Source organism: Sciurus carolinensis, chromosome 7 (genome assembly GCF_902686445.1).
Source record: "Sciurus carolinensis chromosome 7, mSciCar1.2, whole genome shotgun sequence".
Lineage (NCBI taxonomy): Eukaryota > Metazoa > Chordata > Mammalia > Rodentia > Sciuridae > Sciurus > Sciurus carolinensis.
The window spans coordinates 136,829,757-136,854,918 of NC_062219.1; the positions used below are offsets into that span (position 1 = coordinate 136,829,757).

A 25,162-nucleotide genomic window follows, 5' to 3' on the forward strand; every position below is an offset into this window, starting at 1 on the left:
CCTTCATTCCCCTTTGTCTAAAGCTGTGAGTTTCTAATCTTTCCCTCCCTTGTTATGGGTTAGCATACACATATTAGAACATTTGGCCTTTGATTTTTGGGACTCACTTATTTCACTTAGCCTGATATTCTCCAGTTCCATCCATTTACCAGTAAATGCCATAATTTCATTCTTCTTTATGGCTGAGTAGTATTCTACTATGTATATGTACCACCTTTTCTTTATCCATTCATCTGTTGAAGGACACCTAGGTTGGTTCCATAGCTTGGGTATTGTGAATTGTACTGCTATAAATATCAATGTGTCTGTGTCACTATTGTATGCTGGTTTTAAGTCCTCTGGGTATAAACCAAGGAGTGGATTAACTGGGTCACATGGTGGTTCCATTTCAGGTTTTTTGAGGAGTCTCCATACTGCTTTCCAGAGTGATTGTACCAATTTGCAGTTCCACCAGCAAGGTATAAGTGAATATTTATTGTTACTTGTATTCTTGATAATTGCCATTCTGACTGGAGTGAAAAAGTAGGCCCAACTCTTTACCATGTTGGCTTAGGAATTAACTTCCTCAAAAAGTCTCCTAAATTTTAAGAAGTAAAAATCAAGAATCAATAAATGGGATGATATCAAACTAAAAAACATCTTCATGGCAAAGGAAACAATCAAAATGTAAACAGCCTATAGAATGGGAGAAACTCTTTACCACTGCACCTCAGATAGAGCATTAATCTCCAGGATATATTAATCTCACTTCTTTCAGAATATTTTCACCTGAGTAATGATTTGTAGTTTTAGGGCTCTGTCATTTAGATGCTCCATAATGAGAGATTAACCAGAGCAAGCTTGCAGGTCTCTAGGAGCATTCAAATGTCTCCATACCTCCTGTGTCCAGCCTGACAGGTTTTAACTATTAGGATTACCTGGCCCCACAGAAGGGCCCCAATAATGGTGTGCTGCAGGTGGCTGGGATTTTCTCTTATTTGACCATGTGACTTACCTGGCATCTTGGTCACGTTCCTGCCTCCTTCCCTTTATCAGCTCGGGTTTCCTAGTGTAATAGCAAACGTTAGACTCTGGGAAGGACGTGTGGAGGGCAGTACTGCCATATGCCAACCTAGGACCCACCTCAGCTGGACATGTTACGGGGTTATCTAGGGTGAAGTCCAAAAGCCAGAATGAGATCAGCACTGATGGAATTGAACCCTCACCAAGGTGTGGGAAATTATGTTATTTAACTAATCTGTTATTGGAGATAGGATCTTCTAAGTTGTTCAGACTGGACTTGAACATGTTATCTTCCTGCTTCAACTTCCTGAGTGGTTGGAATAACAGTACTGCTATGCCTGGCCATGTGGGAAATATTGCAGTATGATCATAGCAAATTGCAGAGAGTGCCTGTTATTCTGTGGGACCTAAGGCCATCCTTCTGCAGCTACAGAATTACAGAGGGCATTACTCTTAACCCACTGCCTGACATTTTTTTAAAGACATTGTCTTTCTGTGTTGGTTAGACCGACCTCAAACTCTGAAATAGGAACTCCTCCCTACCCATACCTACTGCAGAGATACAGATTTAGGAGAGCAGATACACATTTAAGAGAGAATACAGGATTTTGCAAGGGGAGATGTCTTTTGAGGTAAAGTAAGTAATACAGGGGGACTGGAGTTGTGGCTCAGTGGTAGAGTGCTTGCCTGGCACATGTGAGGAACTGGGTTTAATCCTCAGCACTACATAAAAAATAAAGAAAAAAATAAAGGTATTAAAAGAGAAATACATATTCAAGGGAGAATTCAGTCCATAGTGGAGGTGAGAAGTTTTTGGGGTAAAGCTGGTAATATACATTCAGGGGAGAATGCAGCTCATCTCCAGAGGGAGAGACAGCTAAAACAGATATTCTTTTTTAAAAAATTTATTCTTTTTAGTTGTATATGACAGTAGAATTCATTTTGAGAGAATTATAAAAGCATGTAATATATCTTGTTTTAATTCAGTCCCCAGTACCTCTCCTTCCCCTCCTCTCACCCCACCCCCTGTTTCTATTTCTCTACTGAACTTTCTGCCATTTACCCATGGTCATTTTTTAAAAAATTAATTTCTTGTGGATGTACACAGTGGTGAGATTCACGTGGTATACTCATATGCACATAGGAAGGTAATGTCAGATCCATTCTACTGCCTTTCCTTTTCTCATCCCGCCTCCATCTCTTTATTCCACTTTGTCTATTTCACTGAACTTCTGTTATTCAAACAGATATTCTCCATCCCACTTTTTAGATAAGAAACCACATCTCCGATTGGCTCTGGCCTCTAGTTATATTTGGAAGGTACCATAGCTGAGATTCAAACCCAAGACTGTGGAAACATGCTCTCTCCTCACTCCAGGGACTGACACCGAGCACCTAGTATGCAGCAAGCATTGGGGGGGTGCTGGAAATAGAGGCGAATGAAGCCACCCACACTCCTAAAGCATTGCTCTTCCTCTTCATCGGAATTCTAAGGAGGTTCCAGGATGACTCGAGTGAAAGCGCTGCATAAATGCATGATATTAGGCTGGCACTGGTCTCCTGCTAATATATGAAGTGCTAAGAATCAATAGGAAGAAGTATATGGTGATAAAAAAGAATTGAGCAGAGCCATAGAAAGGCTAATTGAAAGCATAGAATGTTCAACTAGCAGATTTATTTATGTGCTCTTTGGAAGATGCTACTCTAGCAGTTTGGGGCTGATTTTGATGATTGATGATATAACTCAAGTACCTGAGCTACTCATATTAGCATCAGTGGTTTTATTTGAAACTGTGCTTACTTAGAGAATCTTCATTTTAATGTTCCTGAAGGTATATGCCTATGTTATATCGGATATAAGGCATTATAGAATCAGAGAAGGAGCAAGACAAGGGCAATATTATATGGTTTGAACCCCAGTTAATTTATCACCCATGATACTGTACCTGAGCAGTAAGACTGCTCAGGTGGAAGGGTGATTAGAATCACTGCAAAGTATAAGCTATATTAAAAACAGTGGTTCAGTATTAAAGAATAGCAAAGTGAATGTTCCAGAATTTTGTTTTTATTCAGCAAAATGGATTATTATTAGCTGACTCAGCTCTTAGGTTTATAGGTCAAGTCATGAATGTTTATTCTATGTTTATTCTAATATTTGCTTTTTTAATGAACATATGAATTTATATTATATTTATATTTATGTATATTTTATGTACATGTAATTTATGTATATTTTGGTCCTTGATTTGTCTGTCTTGTCTGATCAGCCTGTTGGTATTTTGAGCAGTCCCTAACTAGGGCTTAGACTAGAAGTGTGCTGTGTAACATCTGTACTGACTTTGATCTCTGCTGTTCTTGGGTTTGTACATCACGTACTGTATCTTCCTCTTCATTTGGGCTCTTCAGGCTGAACTCATCATTTAATATCTAGTTGGCATTTCATCTCTTCCATGATTGTGCAGGCCGGCATTTTTTGCCTTTTCTGAACCTCTAAGGAACTTGATGACTGTCCTCTCATTAATCACAAGTTCTTTTTAGAAATGTATTTATGTGTTTCCCTAAGAAATCCATGACTCTTCAACCTCAAACATTTTACACTCTTTGCATTCAGGGATGGTGACAATATTTTGCACACAGTAGGACTTTTATTTTTAAAGTCGTCTCACACATCATTTCATGTAATTCTATTTTAGTGAAATTACCTGGCAGTGTAGAGGTAAAATAAGTTGGTTATCTGTGGTGTTTCAAGGACACAGGGAGTGTGGTCACATGGAGTTGTTGGGGGTCCCCATGACCATCCATTTAGTTCTGTCTGTTAAAATTGAAAACATAAACCATAGTACTAGCAATTCAGATTTTAGGAGGTTAATATCTGCAAAGATAGCTGTGCAAATATGCCTGTATAAAAGGTACATTTTATTCATTTTAACAAAATAGTAGAAACAACAGGGAAATGACAATAAATGTGGGGCTTTCATGTGATGGGATACTTTGGACCATTTAAAAGAGTGAGGTGTGTCTATATGCCCTATATGCCTCATTATACTACCGTGGAAAGCAGCCAACAAAAAGTCTTTTTTTTTTTTTTTTTGGTGCTGGGGTGTGAATCTGTGGGTACTTATTCACTGAGCCACATCCTCAGCCCTTTTTTGTATTTTATTTAGAGACAGGGTTTCACTGAGTTACTGAGGACCTCTGTAAGTTGCTGAGGCTGGCTTTGAACTCCTGATCCTCCTGCCTCAGCCTCCTGAGCGACTAGGATTACAGGCTTGTGCCACCAGGCCTGGCCCAACATAATTTCTTAACCGACAAGAGGAGCTGCAGAGCAGTATGCTAACATACTTTAAAGTTAGATAGAGGAGGTGGGGTGTACACACATGTGAGTAGGTGACACATGTGCAATTGTATAGCATGAAATGTGTCTGTAAAGAGGCAAAAGAAGCAGTACAAGTTTGCTGTTTATTATCTACCTTTTTATTTAAGAGCTATAACCATGCATATAATTCATCTATGAAAAGCATTATTAATTTTTAAAGTCTTTATAAGTACTGAGTTAAATTTCCCAAGTCTTTGGACTTTGCCATGGGGGGAGAGATCATAAATGTAAAGAGCCTAGCATAGTCCTAGATTTTCAATGAGTATTCAGTAAGTGACATGAGTGGTGGTCATGGTGGTCGACAGAGGTGGATCAGTGAATGAAAGTGTCAGGACTTTACCTTGAAGAACCCCAAATAGCAGAGAACAGTGACTGTTCCAACCCATATCACCCCCTAACCTGGGTATCTGAGTAATCTTAAAGCCAGTGATCTAAGGCGTGAAATGTGTAATAGTTCTCGTGCTTTAAAAATTACAATCTTGTCTTTGTTCTGCTCTGCTATATATCCCTATTTGTTTTTAAAATAAAATGATTTTAAATCACTTAATATCAGGGAAACAATTAAAAACATTTTCTCAATAGGGAATGAAAAAAAAAAGTTGAAATTGCTCATCTTGACAGACGAGCCACGTTTGCCTTGTGGTGATGTGGGATTACTGTCCACCGCCTCCTGGTTCCAAGTGAATGCAAACCTTGTTTGGAGAAGTGAGACTTTTTTTTTTCCCTGTAAATTAAAGTTAGGATCTGATTGTGTCTTATGATGGTTTCTGTGAAGCTCATGAACTGAATTTGCTTGTCAGGAATGTCAACACCTGTTGACATTTGACTTGTGTTATGCCCACGTTCAGTAAGGAATTCCTACTTCCAAGTCAGTGTCCGCACTTCAGGGATTTTCATTGCTTTAAATGACTTGTATGTTTGCAAGGTCCTTGTCCATTTCAGTTGTGCCCCTTCCCATTCTTGTAATCTGTCAGCTGAGACCTTATAGAGACACAGGAGTTCTCCTAGAGAACTGAGAGAAGGGAAATGGGATACACTAGTACTTTATGTCCATGTTTCTCTTCAGTACTGAAAGCTTTCTGGATGGATGGACTGTATAACTATGAGGCTATTCATAGATGTGTTTTTATTCTTTGTGTCTTGCACTTATGTATTGTTATTTTTTGAAGTGTCAAAACCTAGAATTGATTTAATTAAATGCACAGATGTCATTCAGATGGAAACTGTTTCAGATACTTTTCTTTTGAACAGATATTCTTTTTGTAAAAAATTTGTTTTTAGTTGTAGTTGGACACAATGCCTTTATTTTATTTATTTATATGCGGTGCTGAGAATCAAACCCAGTGTCTCACATGTGTTAGGTGAGTGATCTACCACTGAGCCACAATCCCAGCCCTGAACAGATATTCTTGAGTGAAAATTTGTTATTGAGCAATTAGTATTTGGTTGTAATGTAAACCATTTTTTTTTCTGTAATACTTTCATTGTGGTTATGTGAAATTAAATTAGTTTGGGTGATTCAGTATGTGAAATGTCACGAACAAGTTTTCGCTATTATTTCTGGAGTCTTACAAGAGCTCTGAGCTCAAGGAACAGGTGCTCCTCTAAGTGTGCCCTCAGAGGCTATCAGGCTATCGAGGTAACATCTCTGAGGTGACCTCTGAGGTCAGCAAGTTCTCCCAAATAAAATCTGTTCCAAAACTGCACAGGCATGCATGGGGTTGTCCCATTAATTTTCTGTTGTTTTTCTTTTTGTGTTTTATTTTTATTTATCAGATGCCATATATTGACGCTAAAACAAACCAAAGTTAAGATTGTTTTTAAGTAAGAATGCTCTGAGAGGAGACAACAATCTAAGGTTCCAAAAATGCCAGTTTGGAATCACGTCAGTCTCGCGGTAAACATCTCAGGGCCTTTTTTCTGCCCTCATAGCTGAAAGCTAAGTCTTTTCATAGAGTTATTAAAACTGAAAATATTTCTTTGCATATATGGGATGTCATAAGCCTTTGGACAAACTTTTTCCAAAGCTCAGATTTGTTTTTGAAATGAAGTATGTATATGGTTTCCCAGATCTGTTTTGAGAATGATTCAAAGAACTGTTTACATGGTATAGTACATTGCAGAGGCTGTCTGCATTTCATAGATTTTGTCCCAGAGCTCAAGTGAACAGTGGCTGCATCTATTATTGTCCTCAATTTCTTTTATACTCTTTCAGTTTTTTGATATTTATGAACAGCATCATTTTAAACTTTGATGTGGTAAAATATGCATTTTTTGATTTCGTTTAGTTCTTTTGTATTTCTTTGGAAGTACAAAAAGAATAGGTTAGAACAGGCATTTTTAAAGCAAAGTCAGTTGAAGAATTACCCCTAAAGTTTCTCTTTTTTCCCCATTGTGTTTTTGAATTTAGAATTCTCTGCAGTCTACTTGACACAAGGCATGAAGTAAAGATTACCTCATTTTTCACATTTTTTTTTTTTTAAGTACTGTGAATTTGACCCAGAAGCACTGAGCCACCTCCCCAGCCCTTTTTATTTTCTATTTTGAGACAGGGTCTCGCAAAGTTTCGTAGGGCCTTGGTAAATGACTGAGGCTGACCTTGAACTTGCAATCCTCCTGTGTCAGCATCCTGAATTGCTGGGATTCCAGGTGTGTACCACTGTGTCCCACTTACCCAAATACTTAAGTCAGTTTCTCAATATTATATGTTATCTTATATTGGTTTATGAGATGTTATCTATCCAGCTCTCTATATTTACACACATATATGTGTGTGGGTATGTGAGGGCTTTTTTATTTTTGGCACTGGGAATTGATTTCAGGGGTGTTTGGCCACTCCAGTCCTTTCTAAAATTTTTTTGTTTTGAGATAGTGTCTTGCTAAGTTGCTGAGCCTGGCCTTGAATTTTCAGTCCCTGGCCTCACCTTCTGAGACTGGGATTATAAGTGTGTGTAACTGTGCCAGCGTATACATTTTTAAATATATTTCTGAATCTCTGCTGTGTAGTTCTTGTGCCAGTTTCATTATTTTTATTTTCTTGTATTACATTTCAGAAAAATTCCTAGCTCCTGTCACTTGCTTAATCTTTCAAGTGAACTTGGAGATCATGTTGACAGAGTACTCCCCATTACCGTCCTTCTCCCTCTGTAAAAATTTCCACTGGAAACGACATGAAATTAGTTTGGGTAGAGCTAGCATTTTATACTATTCAGTTTTCCCATATAAGGAATATTTCTTTGTATTTATTCAGATCTTATTTCTTGACTTTCCAGTAAGTTTTGTGATTTGCTTTGCATTGACTCACTATATATCTATTATTACAAAATATGTCTTTTATTTCATCTTTATTTCATGTTGGTTATTGCTGGGATTTAAAAATGCTATTGATTTTTTTCAAAACTTTGAATTCATTCCTTTTTCCAAGATGCTATTTATTCTTATAGTTTGTTAGTTGATTCATTTGAGCTTTCTAGGTACACACTTGTCTGGTGGCTATTTTGGTTTCTTCCTTCCAGTAGATATGTTCCATTACTTCTGGGCCTACATTCTTATATTGACTGAAGTCCTAAAAACTTAGGATATAGTTGGTCGTAAAGTATCTGCTTTGCTAGGAATGATGTGTAAACTCATCAAGAGATTGCAGGTTACTGTGAAAAAAGCTTCTGGAAAATCATCACTTTGATTTGGTAAATGTCAGTCATATCTCTACATATATTTGGTAGCACAATTAGAATTTTAAGGAAAACTGATGATAGTAGTCTTGAATACTTATTTAAACCTTATTTTAAAATAGATTATTGTACATTTTTATCCTTTAATAATTTCTGCATGGAAATTTGATGTTATTGAGAAAGAGAAGTGTTTAATGATAAGTTCAGTGCTTCTAAAGTTGTTCGTCTTACAGATTATTGTTTTAACAGACATACTGTTATGTAGAATAAAACAGCTTGAATTTTTATTAGATTCAGGAAAATTCTTAGTATTAAATTAACTCTGAAACTTTCTGACTAATCAACTTGCTCTCTGGTGTGCTGTTTTCTATCCCATGAATGGTGTATTGGTCTTTGGTTTCCTCTAATAACAGAAAGCTCAGACATCCTCCACATTCTCCTTTGGTGTATTCAGCCCACCAGTGGTTCTGTACCTTTACGGGATGCACACATGTGTCCTCTTTATGTTCTCCTCAGCAGTCTTTTGAATAACCTTTCAGATGTTCTACGGTCCTGAGCAGAACCCGTGTGGAACTGATTAGGAAACCCTGACCATCAGGCTCCTGCAGCAGTATCTTCTCTTAGGCTCTGTCCTTTGCTCTAAAATGTCCCCCTCCATCCCATACCCCATCCCATATGCTCAGAGGGTTGCTTTTTTGATGATGCTTTCTGTGATCATCAGGCCGCCAATTCCTGAATCTCCTGGGCACTTGGTGTTTCTGTTTATGGTGTTTGCCACTCAGTAGCTTGTATTCTTTGTATTTGAAGCACACATTTAGTTTGGTGTTTTTTTTCATGGTTAGATTAGGTCTCCCACAACCCCAGGACTGGCACTGCTCTTGTTTGTTGAATAAAAGAGTGCAGAAATAACTGGGATGCTCAGTTCCCTGTAACATGCAATTTTCTTATGCAGTTCCCAACTTTACAAGCTTCCCTAAATATACGTTTACTCTCAAAAATACTGTCTTAGCAGGATCATGATACATGTACTTATACATTCTTTCCAGTTTTATTAGGTTTGGATGTTGCTGTTGTAAAAATGACTTGGAATGAAGCGGGGCACAGTGGTGCACACCTGCCCAGCAGCTTGGGAACCTAAGGCAGGAGAATCACAAGTTCAAAGCCAGCCTCAGCAAAAGCAAGGCGCTAAGCAACTCCATGAAACCCTATCTAAATAAAATACAAAATAGGGCAGGGATGTGGCTCAGTGTTCAAGTGCTCCTAAGTTCAATCCCTGGTACTGTCCCTTCCCCCCAAAAAAACAGACTTGGAATGAAAGTTTGCTTTTTTTTCAATATGACTTTTACATTAAAATTTTTAAAATTACTCTAAAAATATACCAAAAGGACCAGGAAAAAAAAAGTAAGAGGATAAGAATATATTTGTGGCCAAAGCCAGGACTTAGTGATTGGCAGTGTGTGTGGCAGCATTCTCAATGTAAGTTCTGTTTAGGGTAAATAGAGCTGTCTGTCATGCTACTCCCCTGTCAATGTTTTATATATTTTAATGAAAAATATTATGCTAATATCATTTTGTAACTTTAAAAAAATTTTTTTTGTAGTTGTAGATGGACATCATGCCTTTATTATTTTTTTTTAATGTGGTACTAAGGATCAAACCCGAGTGCCTTACACATGCTAGGCAAGCACTCTGCCATTGAGCTACAACCTCATTTTGTAACTTTTTTTAAGAAAATTATTTATTTTTATTTTTTACAGACTGCATTTTGATTCATTGTACACAAATGGGGTACATCATTTCATTTCTATGGTAAAAGGAACTATTTTTTTTAAGTGAGGAATTACCATCTCAGTAAGAAATTACTAAACTACACCTGGCAAATATTCCTAGTCAGCTCAATCACAGTGACAATATTTTAATCATATAAAATGAAATAAGATGACGGTAGAATTTAATTAATTAATTAATTAATTACCCAGAGGCTCTCAACCATTAAGCCACATCTTCAACCCTTAATTTTTTATTTTGATATAGATTCTCGCTAAGCTGGTTAGGGCCTTGCTAAGTTGCTCAGGCTGACCTTGAACTTGCGATCCTCTTCTTTTAGTCTCCCAAACTGCTGGGATTACAGTGAGCACTACTGTGCCTGGTTCAAGTTAGAAAGACTTTAAAGTTTTTGTGCATATAAAAAATGTTAATGAAAAAAAATGTTAATGAACTAGGAAACTTTAAACTGATAGTGGGAGGAAGCTCAACTCACAGTGGTTTCAGCAGATTATAAAAACTGAGGGAGAAAGTGTATCGATCTCTGATGTGATTTGTCATTCTCAATGTAAGTTCTGTTTAGGGTAAATAGAGCTGTCTGTGCTTATTGCTTGTAACGGATATGTCTAGTTTTATCATGCTAACAAAGAAGAAAAGCTTAAGTTTCCTTGATGGCCAGAAATAGTATTTAAGGGATATTGGATACTTAAGTTGGGGTTATGTCACTATGGTGATTGGCCTCTGGGTATATTCCCACTGACCCCTCCATCTGATTTTTCTTTAGTAACAATATTAATAATAACTAACTACTTTTTATTCATCACAACTGTTGAGTCTATATTGCGGTTTGGTAGTGTGGCGACACTTCGTGATGAAATATTTTTTCCTGGTAACAAGTAGTCACCTATGAGATGTTTTTGCGCACCGCTTTGCCAAATACCCCAAGCTTCTAGGCAGCAGGTGTGTGCCGTCATGATGGATCCCTGGGAGATGAGTGTGTGTGTTACACTCTAGAAGCACCCCAGGCTTATTGATTACTTTTCATTAAGTCAGGTAGAAAATCCCAACTGATGTCTGCTCTTGTGAAAGATTAATCCTACTGTGTTTCTGGTCCTGAGGTCTCAGAATGCTTTATAGGTATTTTCATTTTTTTTTCTTTATCCCTGTGATTTTCATGAAAATAAATGAGCCTATTTTGTTTGAAATTCTTTCTTAAAAAGTAAAGTCAGAATTTTCTCTCTTTACCATTTGTGGCCAACATAAGAGACCATTAGGGAGCCAATAGTGCCATGTTTTTAAAAGAAAGATGGAAGTGGGTCTTGGGGAAGTGGCTATGTCAAGCTTCTTTTGTTCTTTTTTTTTGGCCAGGGGTTACCAGGGATTGAACTCAGGGTTACTTGACCACTGAGCCACATCCCCAGCCCCATTTTGTATTTTATTTAGAGACAGGGTCTCCCTGAGTTGCTTAGTGCCTGACTTTTGTTGAGGCTGACTCTGAACTCATGATCCTCCTGTCTCAGCCTTGTGAGCTGCTGGGATTATAGGTGGCTACTACCACACCGAGTAAACCTCTCCAGTTCTTTTATAAGGAACCTGGGATGAGGTCTTGGGCATTGGGATCATTCCCTGTGAGCTCCCTGTTGTTTCAAGTAAAGCTAAGGAACTGTATATTCTTCCTGTCTGGGTCTTACCATGGTGGTAAATTAATGAGACACTGGGGGAGGGTGAGCTATCTGCTTGGGAGCTTGTGGGAACAGAGTACATGAAATGGAGAGAGAAATAGTTTTATCCTCCCAATTTCACATGTGTACATTACTTCACTGTCATTTGTTTGCCACAAGGAGAGATTTTCTATGCTGAGAGAGGAGCAGTGAGAAACTTTGCATTGGAGACACTTTGGCTGTCTGCTAGAGTGCTTCCCAAATCCAAAAGGGACTCTGGTGGTGTTACTTTTAATTTTCATATTCCTGTCTTGAGTGTGTTGTACACTGATATCTCAAAATTCATTTGTCTTCTTCTGTGGACTTTATTACTGTCTTCATATGTGTAACTTCTACTGAACTTGACGTATTAGGTACTCTAAAGGGGAAAAATCATTTGAACAAAGGCAGACTATTTTAAAATAGTCTAAAAATGCATCAGGGAAGTTTTCTTTCCTATTTAGTGTCATATCAACTCTTCTGACTGGCAAAATTCTCAGTGCTGATATTTTTTCCTTTTAAAAAAAAATCATTTTCATGGCATTATAATACAGTTGTTTAGAGTACATTCATTTAGTATATTTTAGTGCAACATAAAAGCAAAATTAAGGAGCCTCTAATTCTTTTTCTTTTGAAATTTGATTTTCACTCCCATGTGCTATGTGATTGAAATGATTGTGGCACCCCCTTTTCTAATGCTTTATTTTTTAGAATACCAAATATATGAATGGGAGACATTGATAACCTTTTAGCTGGATAATCTGAAATTTCAGTTGTGTTGGCATCCTTGATACATGTAGCTTTTAGGATTCGAAGCATTTAATGTGAATGGCAAACCATTTGTTGAGCAGTATTTGCAGACTGTACACCCTGCTGCTATGTAGTAATACAAACTCAGCAGCTGAATACAAGACCCATTTCTCGTCTCACAACTTCCATAGGTGTCCAGTCTCAGCTCAGCTGAGTTTTCTCTGGGGTCTTAACAAGACTGAAATCAAGGTGTCTGGAACTCAGGATCCTGGTTTAAACTCAACATGACGACTGGCAGAACTCGGTTCTTTGGACTGTAGATTGATGGCCCTCAGCCTCTAGAGGCTTTCCTCAGTCCCTTGCCAGACAGGTCATTCCACAGGTTGTTCATGTTATAGCTCTTGGGTTTTTCAAGGGCAGCAGGAGAATCCCTGAAGTGTCAAGTCTCTAAGCCCAGGGAAACAGGATTGAGCCACATCCACACAGGATAATCTCCCTTTTAATTTGTTTATGGTCAATGGATTAAGGTCCTTAATTGCATCTGCAGAATCCTTTCACATCACTGTGTCATGTAGAACAACCACATCTGTGATAACCATCATATTCTCACTCAAAGGGTGGGAATTCTACAAGGACTGGGTCACTGGGAATCCTTTTAGAATTCTATCTCTGCAGGGTGTTGGGGAGATATTTGGAACTGAATAGTAGGTCTTAAAAGGACCACTCTTATAACTGTGCACAAATTATAGTGTAACTGAGTAAAGATACAAACAGGGAGATCAGTTAGGAGGCAATTATAAAAATTTGAGTGAGAGATAATTGAAGTTTTAGATCAGAGTGGTAGCAGTAGAGATAGGGGAAAGAAGTAGGCATGAAGGTGTCTGCTCATGGATTAAATATGGAATATGAGCAAACGAGGAACCACAGATGACTCCAGGGTTTCCGACTTGATCCACTGTAGGAGTAAGATGGGGAAGAGCAAATTAGAGGGGGCTGTGTCAAGCCAGGGGCTTAGTGTTGGGTTTGTTGGGTCTGAAATGCTTCCTAAATATCCAAGGAGAAATGCTGCTGATAGTTCAAGAAAGATGAACACTGGTATCTACCATTAGGATACTAATGTGGATGTTGTTGGTGTCTTAGACAAATTTTCTTTGGTGTGTGGGAAGAAACTTCTCATTGGAATAAACCTGGGAGAGAACAGAGAAGGATCAGAGGCATCAGTATAGGCTACTTTAAGATTCTTAGTGAAAGGGTAGAGGTGAATCAAGAGAAAGATTTTTTTTTCAAAGGTAGAACATATTATAGCAATCTGTGTGACCATATGGCTTAAGTAGCGCCTTGCACAAGATAGCAGAAAAGTCCGAGTCTAATTCCCTAGTCAACTAAAAGAAAGATGGTGATGAAAATCTAGTTTTCACTTTCTACTCGTTAACCTTATTGTGACTGTGTGATATTTACTGATTTCATCTTATTTATTTAACCAAAACAGCCTTACTCATTCTTTGGTGTCTGTGCAGTTCCCAACAGTTGTCTGTATTCTTTCTTTTTTTTTCTGTGTTCTTTCTTGAAGGAAAATTCCATCCTCTTCCTCTTTGCCTCTTTCTTGCAGTTAGGTGCTTATAAGTGAGGTTGACAGTGATTGTGATTACTTGTGGTTTGATTTATTTCCTTCTCTGCCCCATGAATTTTTGTTTATGATTCAAAACTAATTTTCTTGGTTGTACTTTAATTAAAAAAGTAATTGAAAGCGAGTGGCCTTCAACCATTTTTCCTCACGGAGTAGGGATGGAGTAGAAGAAGTCTAGCCTATCAGTGCACCACTTTTCTGTATCCTTAGCGACTCAGAATTTTGTGCCAATAACTGAGTGACTAAAAATAGCTTCTCTATAGTCAGCACAGGAGTCAGAAGGTCCATGGGTCCTTTGCTAGGAGTTGACCTTGCAGAAGAAACATGAGTGATGTCCTGTCCTGGAGTGGAGGCTTCTAGTCCTTTCTCTGTCACCACACACTGTCTTTAAAATGCATTTCTGGAAAAGTTGATAAAAATTTAATGTATGGTTTATTTGTTCCTGGAGAACTAAAATAAAGTGTAAGTTTTCTTATTATAAATCTATAGTTTCATGTTAAAGTCTTTGCAGGATTATATAAGCAGGAATGTATGAGGTAGATTTTGATGCTATCCTGTTTTCTTTTCTTCTTTGTCTTGTAAGGCACTAGCTACCATCTTTCAAGTGTGCCATATGCCTAGGGGAATAGACCCATGAACTCCTTTTCTGTATTTGAGTTAGTGGAATGTTGTGATGCTCATTTTCATTTCTTATTTTAGTGATCTTTTCTAAATTTTCTCTCATTTCCCTTCATTGCATGGATGATATTGAGACATTGTAGTCTTGGTATTTGGGATGTGTTTAATTTTTATTTTTTCCCACCTTTGCCCTCTGTTATGGTTTAGACATTAGGTGTCCCCCAAAAGCTAATGTGTGAGATAGTATAAGAAAATTTAGAGGTGAAATGATTGTGTCATGAGACCCTTAACAAAATCAGTGCATTAATCCACTAATAGAGATTAACTGGGTGGTAACTGTAGGCAGGTAGGGTGTGGCTGGCAGGGGTGGGTACCTGGGGGCATGTATTTGGGTCTGTATTTTATCCTTGGTGAGAGATGTCTTTCTCTACCATGATGCCCTGCCTCCTCTCAGATGCTAAGGAGTGAAGCTGGCCTTCTATGGACCTCTGAACCGTGAGCCCCAAATAAACTTCTCCTTTAAAATTGTTCTTGTCAGGTCTTTTGGTTTTAGCAACGAAAAGACTTGATGTCCTGTAATTGTTCTGCTGACCCCAAGTCTCACTTCTTTTATATACTTAGTTATGTCCATCTTTGTCTCAGGTTGTGTTGTTGTTAGTATCAGCACTTATATTTTTCCATTTCCACTCATTTTTTAGAAACCAATGTGAATAAACGCACTGCATTATTCAAATTATTGTACAAATAAGCATGTATTAGCAAAGTAGAACTGTTGGTTCTGTGCTTCACTGGAAGTGTTTATTCATCCACTGATGATGGAGGAAGTCCCAGGGGCCTTGGAGGGTTGGTTCAAGGATGTCCCCTGTGGTTGTTATGTTGTTTGTGGTACTGGGAATTGAACCCTGGGTTATTTATTTTGAGATAGGGTCTTGCTGCCCATGCTGGCCTTAAACTTGAGATCCTTTTGCCTCAGCCTTCTGAGTTGCTGGGATTATATACATGTGCCACTGTACCTGGGGAGGATAACCCCTTTTTGTAAACTTTGCTGCTTACTTTTGATGCCTGAGTTTTACCCCTTAAAATTTCAAAAATGAAATTTGCCTCCCCCATTCCTTTAAAAGGATAAAAAGCCACTAAGCAACTTCACACGTGGCCCTCATGTATGGTGATGGCTGAGAGCACACATGGCTCTGTCCTAAGTGCCCTCTGTTTCTGTGCTGTCAGCAGGGTGACAGGTGTGCCTTCCATGTCTTCTTTACAGAGATCACCATGCTGCTTGTTTTGGGGTGTGTGGTCACTCAGATGGATGTGTCTTTTCAGCTCACCAAATGTCACAGAAGCTACTTCAATTCAAGCAGCCTGTGGGTCCAGCTATCTAAGTCTCAAGTCTTGGTTTTGAAAGGGCACTGCTGCTGCTTCCTGTGGGGAGGCTCTACCACTGTGAGCAAGCACCTTGTTCCCTGTGGGGAGCATTCCCTGCTGACTGTTTGCTGCACAGGAGCAGGTTCATGCCGGTGGAGACAGTAAGGGATGTGTGACAGTCCCAGTTGGTCTGAAGGATGACCCTGAGATCCAAAATAAGCATCATTTTCACGTTCAGGGTAGCAGCTTGTCCTTTTTACTTGTGTGTGTGTGTGTGTGTGTGTGTGTGTGTGTGTGTGTGTGTTTTGCTGAGGACTGAACCCAGGGCCTTGTGCATGCGAGGCAAGCACTGTACCAACTGAGCTATATCCCCAGCCCTGGCCAGTCCTTTTTATGCCTTGGGCAACCTGTGTTTTCTCTTGGATGCACTGTCCCTCCCGGATCTGTTGGACTGAAAGGCCAGGGTAGGCTGTTGAGCAGGTGGAGCAGGGAGGAGGCTGTGTATTATTAGAGCAAGCAACTGTGTCTCTTGGATGCCTCCATCTGTACTAGAGAACACACTGCCCTAGACAATAAGCTCTGCTTGAACCGCCAGCAGCAGGGAAACGAGAGTGAGCAGACCCGGCCTGTATAACTGAAATGTATCTATCACCCAAATTCGGTGGAGAAAGTTTGGATTTTGGAGTTAGATCTGGACTTAAAATTCTTGCCAGTCCCGTTTTTGTTTTTTTTTTTTTTTTGTTTTTTTTTTTTGTTAAGTGATTTATAAAATCTTGTTTTCTTTTTCTATAAAATAGTGTTAGTCTTGAATTGTGATAGTGACTGAATGAAATGATGTGTGTGAAGTGCTTAGTGGCTCAAGCAGTGATGATGATGATGATAAAAATAAAATCATGCCATTATTACTGTTTTTATTATTCATGTTTTTCTATCAGACCTTTTGCTGGAGGTGATAATTAAGAAGGTGACTGCCTTTTTGAGATGTGCTTTGATCTGTTGTAGAGGTGAAAAATGTTAAAGGCAAGCAGCTCTTTTGATGTTGAAAGACATCAGAGAGACCTAGAAAGGCATAGATGGTAAGAAGGATAGCCTTTGGATGTGATTTGAGGGTCCCCCCAGGGCTCCTGTGCTGGAATTTAATCCCTATGGTGAGGTATTAAGAGGGTGGAAACTTAATCTGAGTATAGTGTGTTTAGAGGTGGAGACTTTGGGAGTGATGAGGATTAGACAAAGTCATGAGGTAGGACCCTCATGAACGATTGAGTACTGGTGGCTTTATAAAAGAGATAGACACACCAGAAGAGCTATGCATGCTCCCTGTCGCTTGTCCTGTGATGCTCAGTGCTCTCTTGGGATATTGCCAACAGAAGACCATTGCCGTATATGGGCCTTTGGACCTCCAGAACTGTGAGTCAGATAAGCCTCCCTTCTTTATAGTTATGGAGCCTGAGGTATTTTCTTATAGTAATGCAGAATGGACTAAAACATATTACTGGAATATGGTTGATGGAATGTCACCTCATCCCAAGGTAAATTAAATTAAGAGAGCCGTCTTGGGTATAGGGAAAGATTAACTCTAGGGGTCCATAAGTAGCAATTTACCACAGCTTCTCAGACACATGTATAAAATGAGGTCTATGTGCTCTTTGTTTAGAACAGGTAATAGAGATGTAGTAGAATAATCTCAGCTTATTGTTTGAATTTTGTGTTTGAGAATTGAAGACAGCTAAATGCTGTAAGTAGCATAGGAAAGTGACTTGAACTTTAAGAATGTTCCCTTTCCTTTGTTCTCTCGCTTTACCTTGAGATTTTCACATTTATATTAATTATCTCTATAGCTCACATTAGGTTATACAGAGAATCTGAATTTCAAATAACTGTCAAAATCAGAAAATAGATCTGTAATCTTTCGTAGGCAGTTATGAAGAAAATGGACTTCCTGTTTTTGAAACATTTTGTCAGGAAACACAGACTTTTTTTTTTTCCCTCAAATGCCTTGTGACCAAAATAACTAGAAAAATCTCATTAAAAGACTCCTCAGGGGTGCTGGAGATGGCAGTAGGACATAGTGGTGTGGGATCGGACCCAGGGCCTGCTGTGCCTCTCAAGCCTTGGCGCCCTGTCTACCTCAGTCTGATGCCTGGGACGAACAGTCCTGGGAAGTCTCTTCCCTTGCTGAACCCAGCTTTCTCATCTGCAAAGTCAAGATATTAAACCAGTTGATCTTTAATGTCCTTTCTTCCTAGCTGCATCACTGTGTGTAACTACTATTTCTGAAAAAGACATGCATGTTTTGTTATGGAGGCCCATGGGATTTGTGTGGATAATATTACCATTACCTCCAGTGTGATTTTTCTGTGTGTGTGTGTGTGTGTGTGTGTGTGTGTGTGACTTTGCATCATTGGAGCCTATAACTATTTTTCATGAAATACCACCTTCTCAAATATATCAAACAGAGCTGCTTTGGTTTCTATCAGGGCTTGTGCCCCATCTTCCTGTAGTTTGTCACCCTGAGCTATTTCTGTAGAACCCTACAATTTGAAATCTACACGTACAGGGCAGGCTTCGTACTCTTGTATTCTGGATCCAATTCTGTACCTTCTTTTCTCACCAACTTTTTTTTTTTTTTTTAAGTTTTTAAACCTATGCAGCAAATTGAAAAAAATGTTATGGTAAACCTCCACATATAAACGTGCTGTTATACTTTCTTTGCCACATACTCACACATCTGTTTATCCCTCTATTCACCTACAAATCCATCTGTTTTGTGGGGAGGGTTAAATTGCAGACTGCGGGGGCGTCTGGAATTCCATCCAGTGCTTGACAAAGATCCTCTGGAGGATGATTGCAAAGGCTCATCCTAAAAGGAATTGCCGGATGTTTTGCTCCAAAGCATGGTGTTTTCTCTGATAATATATTACTCATTTCAGTCTGAATGGATTGCTTAAGTGGACGAAGGGAATACAACAAAAATTCCAGAAAATATTACCTACAATCTGAAAAACAATGGGTCTTTACCACTAACAAAATTAAAAATAATTTTGCATCCGTACAATGAGTCCCTGAAAGCCTCTGGAGAAAATAGTTGTAGATCTGCCTTTGTCTCCAACAGGCTGGTTAAATTTTAACAGTGGTTTTGTTTATGTGTGGTGGTGAGGTATAAGAATAAGGTTTCATAACATTCCTTCCTTCCTACAAAGAATATGTCACCCCTATAATAAACGTTGGTACACAATTACAATTGTGACCGCTGCCCTACTGTACCCCTTAACTCAGCAATTCAGATATTAACCAGATGGACCTAGTAGAGATAGTCACATGAGATTACTTGTCTATTGTTTTAACTGTGAGAATAATAAGAATAGTCTTAGGTCACATAGAGTTTAGATATTAAGGAAGTAAATATTGTATTAGTTCACCGAGGTAGTTAGATATTCTTAAAACAATTGTGAATAGGTAAGGATAATCTGTAAGGTTACTGTTTTCTCATAATTTTCTGTTCCTTGTTAAAAACAATTTCTGCCTATGCTGTGGAAACTTCTTTAATATTAACCACAAGATTGTCATTATAGCCTGAAGAAAAATGTATATAAACCCAGCCTTCCCCAGAATAAAGTGGGATTGATTGCACCAGAACTAGAGTCTGTGTCTTTCATTCTCCATCCATCGCCGACGCTGTCTTCCTGCGCCCCGTTTACCGGTGTGGAACCCATGGACTCCTGCTAGGGCTGGACCCCGGCAGCAGACCTTTCTCTAAATGTGGATTATTAACTAGAACTGAGTATTAGTATACAACTATTGTTTTCTTCTGGTAAAATTTATATACAGTGAAGATGTGTACGTTAAATATCATTCATTGAGTTCTCACAATTGTATACATCCATGTAATTCAAATTTATCAAGGTACTAAACTTTACTGCCTCCCCAAGAAGTCCTCTCTCTGATCCTTTCCAGTCAGTCTTCACCAGTAGTTGTCAGAGGAATATATTGTTCTGATTTTTTTCACCCACAATTAGTTTTATCTCCTATATTGCTTAATATCTTAGCTTTTTTGATGCTGTGACTAAATTACCTGACAAGTACAACTATAGACGAGGAAGCGTTTATTCAAGGGCTCATGGTGGTTTCATAGGTCTCAATACATAGATAGCCTACTCCATTCCTCAGGGCTCCAGGTGAGACAGGAACAACATGGCGGAAGAGTGTGGCAGAGGGAAGTGTCTTACGTGGTGATCAGGAAGCAGAGATCTCTAGAGAGGCCTCCACTCACCAGATACAAAACATATACCCAAAGCCACACTCCAATTCCCACCTCCTCCAGCCACACCCTACCACTTCAGTTACCACTTAGTTAATTCTTATCATGGGATTAAATCAGCAATTGATTAAGACTCTTATAACCCAGTCATTTCTCCTCTGAACCTTCTTGCACTGTCTCACAAATGATATTTTGGGGGACACCTCACATCCAAACCATAACACTTTAAGAAAATCATACAATGTATAATCTTTAGTGACAGAATAGCAGTGGATTTTCCCAATCATCATTTTTAATGAGAAAAGTTTAAATTGTGTTTATAGTTTCTGATTATAGTATAGTAACATTTCAACGTGTAGTAACATTGCTATGCTAGAGGTTCCCAAACTTTTAGTTCAGAACCAGCCTGGAGGTTTGGTAGGGTCAGACTGCCTGCCCCAGAGTTCCTATTTCCTGGGTCAGGGGCGAAGCTCAGCTAGCAGCTTCTGTTGATGCTGGTGTTGATATTGATGAGTTTGAGACCATACTTATAGAGAAGCATTATTTTATGCAAAATCATGTTAAGTGTTGTGTAAAATGTTTCTGCATGTGTTCATGTGCTGCTTTGCATCATTGGCATCTATCACTATTTTTTCATAAAACGTCATGGAAAGCTGTTTTTATGACAGTTATTTTTAAAACATTTTTGTTTTGTGTCCTACTTGCTGTGGCTCTCTCCTTTGGTGGAAATTGAGAACGCATGATCTTTGGATTCTTTGCTTTTAGATCATTTTTTGTGCCATTCCCCCTGTGAGAGTATGCTCAGTTTCCTCAATGTAGAGTCTCTGAATATTAGTGATTTTTCTACTTTTGAATTAATTTTTTTCTGCTTCATTTTGCTGCCTTTTTGTATTTTAATCCAAAATTCAATTTTTAGTTTTTTAGATTATTAATGTGTTTATTGCTCTTTTCTCAGAGCATAGGTCATAAAAGTCATACACACACTACAAAATTCAAAGGATAAAAGTCATATCATAAAACAAAATCTTCTCTCCCCAATCTCCCTTTCTTGGAGGTATCTGGTGATGATTAACTTCTTGATATACATTCAGTCTCATTATTCATGGGTTCTGTGTTTGTGGATTGCCTACTTATTAGCATTTGTTTGTACCAGAATCAGTACTGGAGGCGCTTTCATTCCTGTGCAAATGTGCAGAACAGGGAAAACCTTGGAGTTGCCTGATGTGCATATTCCCAGCCAGCTGAAGGTGACATTCTGCCTTCATGTCTCATTTCTCAAACTGCAAACAAGTGCCCTGGTTGTGTCTATTTAGCGTTATGTTTTGCGAAGTTTTACTTTTTTTTTTTTTTTTTTGGTGATTTTACTATTTAAAACAGCGCCTGAGCTTAGTGCTGAAGTGCTGTCTGTAGTCCTTAAGGGCAGGGTGATTGTGAGGTGCCAACGGAGAAAACACCTGTGTTGGAAGCTCCATTCAAACCTGAGAAATAGTGCTTTGGACTGTGAATTCAGTGTTACTGTATTTGTAGTATATATTGAATAAAGTCTGTTTAAATGGAAACACTCATGACAAGGTTATATATCCATCAGTTAACAAAAACGAAGTGGATGATTTGTTATGTTGTTATTCCCTAAATATGGAATGTATAGGACTGCAGTTGAATTAGTGCTCTCCCAGGAAAGTAACACCATATTTCCTGTAAGATCTTTGCTAGAATATTTGCTAATTCAGTGGCTGCAGCAATAAATAGTATAATAGTGAAAATGTTATATATGTATCATGTTTATATCCTTTACAGTTTGAATTAAATACTTTCAAGTGTTAGCTAATCCTTACAAAAGACGTAGGAGGTTATAGAGAAATAAGACCAAAAGTGTTTTTTCTTGGGAATTGTGACAGAGAGCACAATAAAATGAGCCTGGTCAGGGCTAATCAGAGCTAATGGAGTTCTGATAGAAGGGCCGAAATTCCCCTCTTGTGCCATCTTGCTGCTACGTTCAGAACACAATTTACCATGTATTTATCAACCTCTGAATTATTAATTTAAAAAGTTGTTTGATTTCCATCTTTGTCTCTGACTTGCTAAATGAGCTATTGTTTTCTGTTGTATCATTGGATCTGCTATGGAGAATGGATGGAGCCGTTAAAGGGTCACTGTGAATGAAATGGATAATATCTTTTCTCAAATAAACAATTATTTGGAAGTTTATAAAATTAGATGTTTTTAATGGGTTTTACTCTGTTTGACATAGAAAAACATTCCTTCTAAGGACAAAAACATCATCCCTGTCCTCAAGTAGCTTAAGATCTAATAGATAAACTAGAACCTTACAACTTCAGTGAATAAGGAAACAGGTGTGAAGGAGGAGGAGCTGGCTCAGTTCTCCCCGGGGAGACTGTGAAGGACAGCAGTGGAGCTTGTAGAGATAAAACATCTCTGGGATTATGAATCAAAGTAATGGGAAGAAGTGTTTCAATCTGAAAAAAGAACTTCACAGAGTTCTTGTTAGAAACTGTGTCTTTTGGTAAAACAAGTAAGGCTGATGCTGCCAGGAGAGGGCAGGCAACAGAGATCGCAGGGTGGGCGGAACCCAAGGAGAAGTCATGACTGGAGGCTTGCTGTTCCAGCAGTCACTGTCAGTTGACATGACTGCAGATCAGTTAATATTTTCATTGGGTTGTTTTGCGGATTTAATGAAAGAAATAGTTAAAAAAAAAGAAGGAAGGAAGGAAAGGCTTCATGGGGAAGATGTTGTTTCATCGCCATTTGTGGATAGACAGCTATGCCAGGACACCAGAGTGTCTACCTAATACTGTGGGCTGAAGCCCTGGCAGCGCCTCTGTCTACTGGAATCTACCCTTTTCTTCATTACAGTCAAGACTCCAGGATTTTATGTGCAATGCTTTTATTTGGAGAATCTGATAAAATTGTTTATTTAGAATAATTAGGAGAAGAGGATTTTTAACCAGTAGGCTATTTTTTCTGGATAGCAGTTACATTTCAGATTCCTTAAAATAGTTTTTAGTATGCAGTACATTGATTTAAAATAATTTTAATTGTATTTGCTGTTATTCTGCTTGCTAAGTTATTCGAGTGAAAACCTTCATCTTTTTCATTAGCCGAATATTTATTTTTAATCAGTTATGTATATGTATACTAGCAAGATTACTTTAAAATTCTTTTAAGTGCTGACTTCTGTGAATAATTAATCACATTTTTATTCCCCATATATGGAATAGATACCACTATAGTTCAGTTAATAATACCTGTTGTTAAAAACAAAAATGAATGATGAGTAATTGTTTTATGTAAGTTGAGGTCAACTAGCATTTTTGATGTTTCATATTCACTTTCTTGAGATACTGGTGCTAAAGAGCATGATGGATGATTTTAGTTTGTTTTTATTTTTATTTTTAATTTTTTGGTACCAGGAATTGAACCAGCTATGCTTAACCACTGAGCCACATCCCTAGCCCTTTTTATTTTTTACTTTGAAGCAGGATCTCATTAAGTTGATTAGGGCTTGTTAAGTTGCTGAGTCTGGTTTTGAACTTTTGATCCTCCTGCCTCATCCTCCTGAACCCAGCAGGGTTTACAGCCATGTGCTGCCATGCCTGCTAGGTATTTTTGTTTTGCAATGTGTGTATATATTGTTTCTTTTCTTTTTTTGTTCAGTGAGAGGAATTTTTCCCCTGGCATATTTAATAAAGCATCCAAACCCCAGTGGACATTGATAACATGAACTTAATAAGTGATGATACTTTTTTAAATGAAAAATAGTGAAAGTGATTGGGAATCTTTTTAATACCAAATATGGAAAAATCTTTAGACACTTATTAATAAGTATTCAAATTAATTTTGTAGTGTCTTTGGCCTGCAGTCATTCCCTCATGCTTTCATTTAATTACACATTTTAACCTTTGACTTAGGATAGCAAAACTGATTTCTTTTGAAACTGAGTACTGTGATTTATGTTTAGGGAAAAAAAATCACAGCCTTTCAAAAGTTGTATTTTTCTATTGTTTCTGCATGCATCTTAAGATACTTTTCTTAGGAGTACTCCTCTATTAAATAATTAAGAAGGTTCCGGTGTGACACGATAACTTCAAAACTCTCCTTATTGAAAATATGGCATTTATTAGCAAAGAGTGATATTGGTAGTCATTTTTCAACTGTATTACTGTGATGGAAAGAATTGTCTTCTGAATGCGCAGATGGCTTTGTATATTCAGATACTAATATTTTTTAATAATTGCTTTTCCCATGACTTTTTCCTTAGTTAGACTTAATTTCTTAAAAAAGACATTATCTACACAAAAAGACAATATTGCTAAAACTGAAGTGTCAAGGGGTTTCTTGGGCTCTCTGATCCATATGCCCTGGCACTGTCTCTCTCACAGTGCTTGTCTGTTTTGTGCAACTGCCAAGTTCATGCATAATTGTCTTGACAAATGGCATACTCATTAATATTGTAATGGGCCTTTGCCAACCGGTGTAAGCTGTGTACCCCAGGCAGCAAAGTCCAGTGCCAATTTCTTGCTGATGGTTACACCATGCCTTAAATACATTGTTAAGACCAGTTATGGGTAAAAATATAACCATTTGTACTAAAAATTACTTACATTTATCGATTCACTTGTGAATATCAAGGGACTGCTGAATTTCTGAGTCAAAGACCCTCCTGTGTGTTAGAGCTGACTCTCCTGCCTTGTCAACTAGAAGCTCCAGAATCAATCAGAAAAGCACATGGTGATGAATTGTTCCAGAAAAGAATGTATTTGCTTCATGTTTCTCAAGGCTGTTAAAGTGCCCAGGGTAGAAGCAAAGTCATTCTTAATCAGAACCTGCAGTCATTTCTAGGAATTAGGTACACAAGTCTGAAAAATATTAATTGAACCTAAGTGGATAAAACTCTAGGAAAGAATATGACTTGCTGTCAGTACAGGTATGCATTAAAATGTCCTCCCAGGGATTTCATGTTACTGCAAGTTAATAATTTTAAAATGCTGAATATTCCTACTGTGCAACTTGTTT

At 38.1% G+C, this 25,162-nt stretch overlaps 1 protein-coding gene across 4 annotated transcripts in view; it reads left to right on the top strand.

Annotated features, from left to right (window-relative positions):
- Positions 1-25,162, top strand: part of Fars2 (phenylalanyl-tRNA synthetase 2, mitochondrial) — a 499,052-nt gene that overhangs the window by 75,116 nt on the left and 398,774 nt on the right. The window lies entirely within an intron of this gene.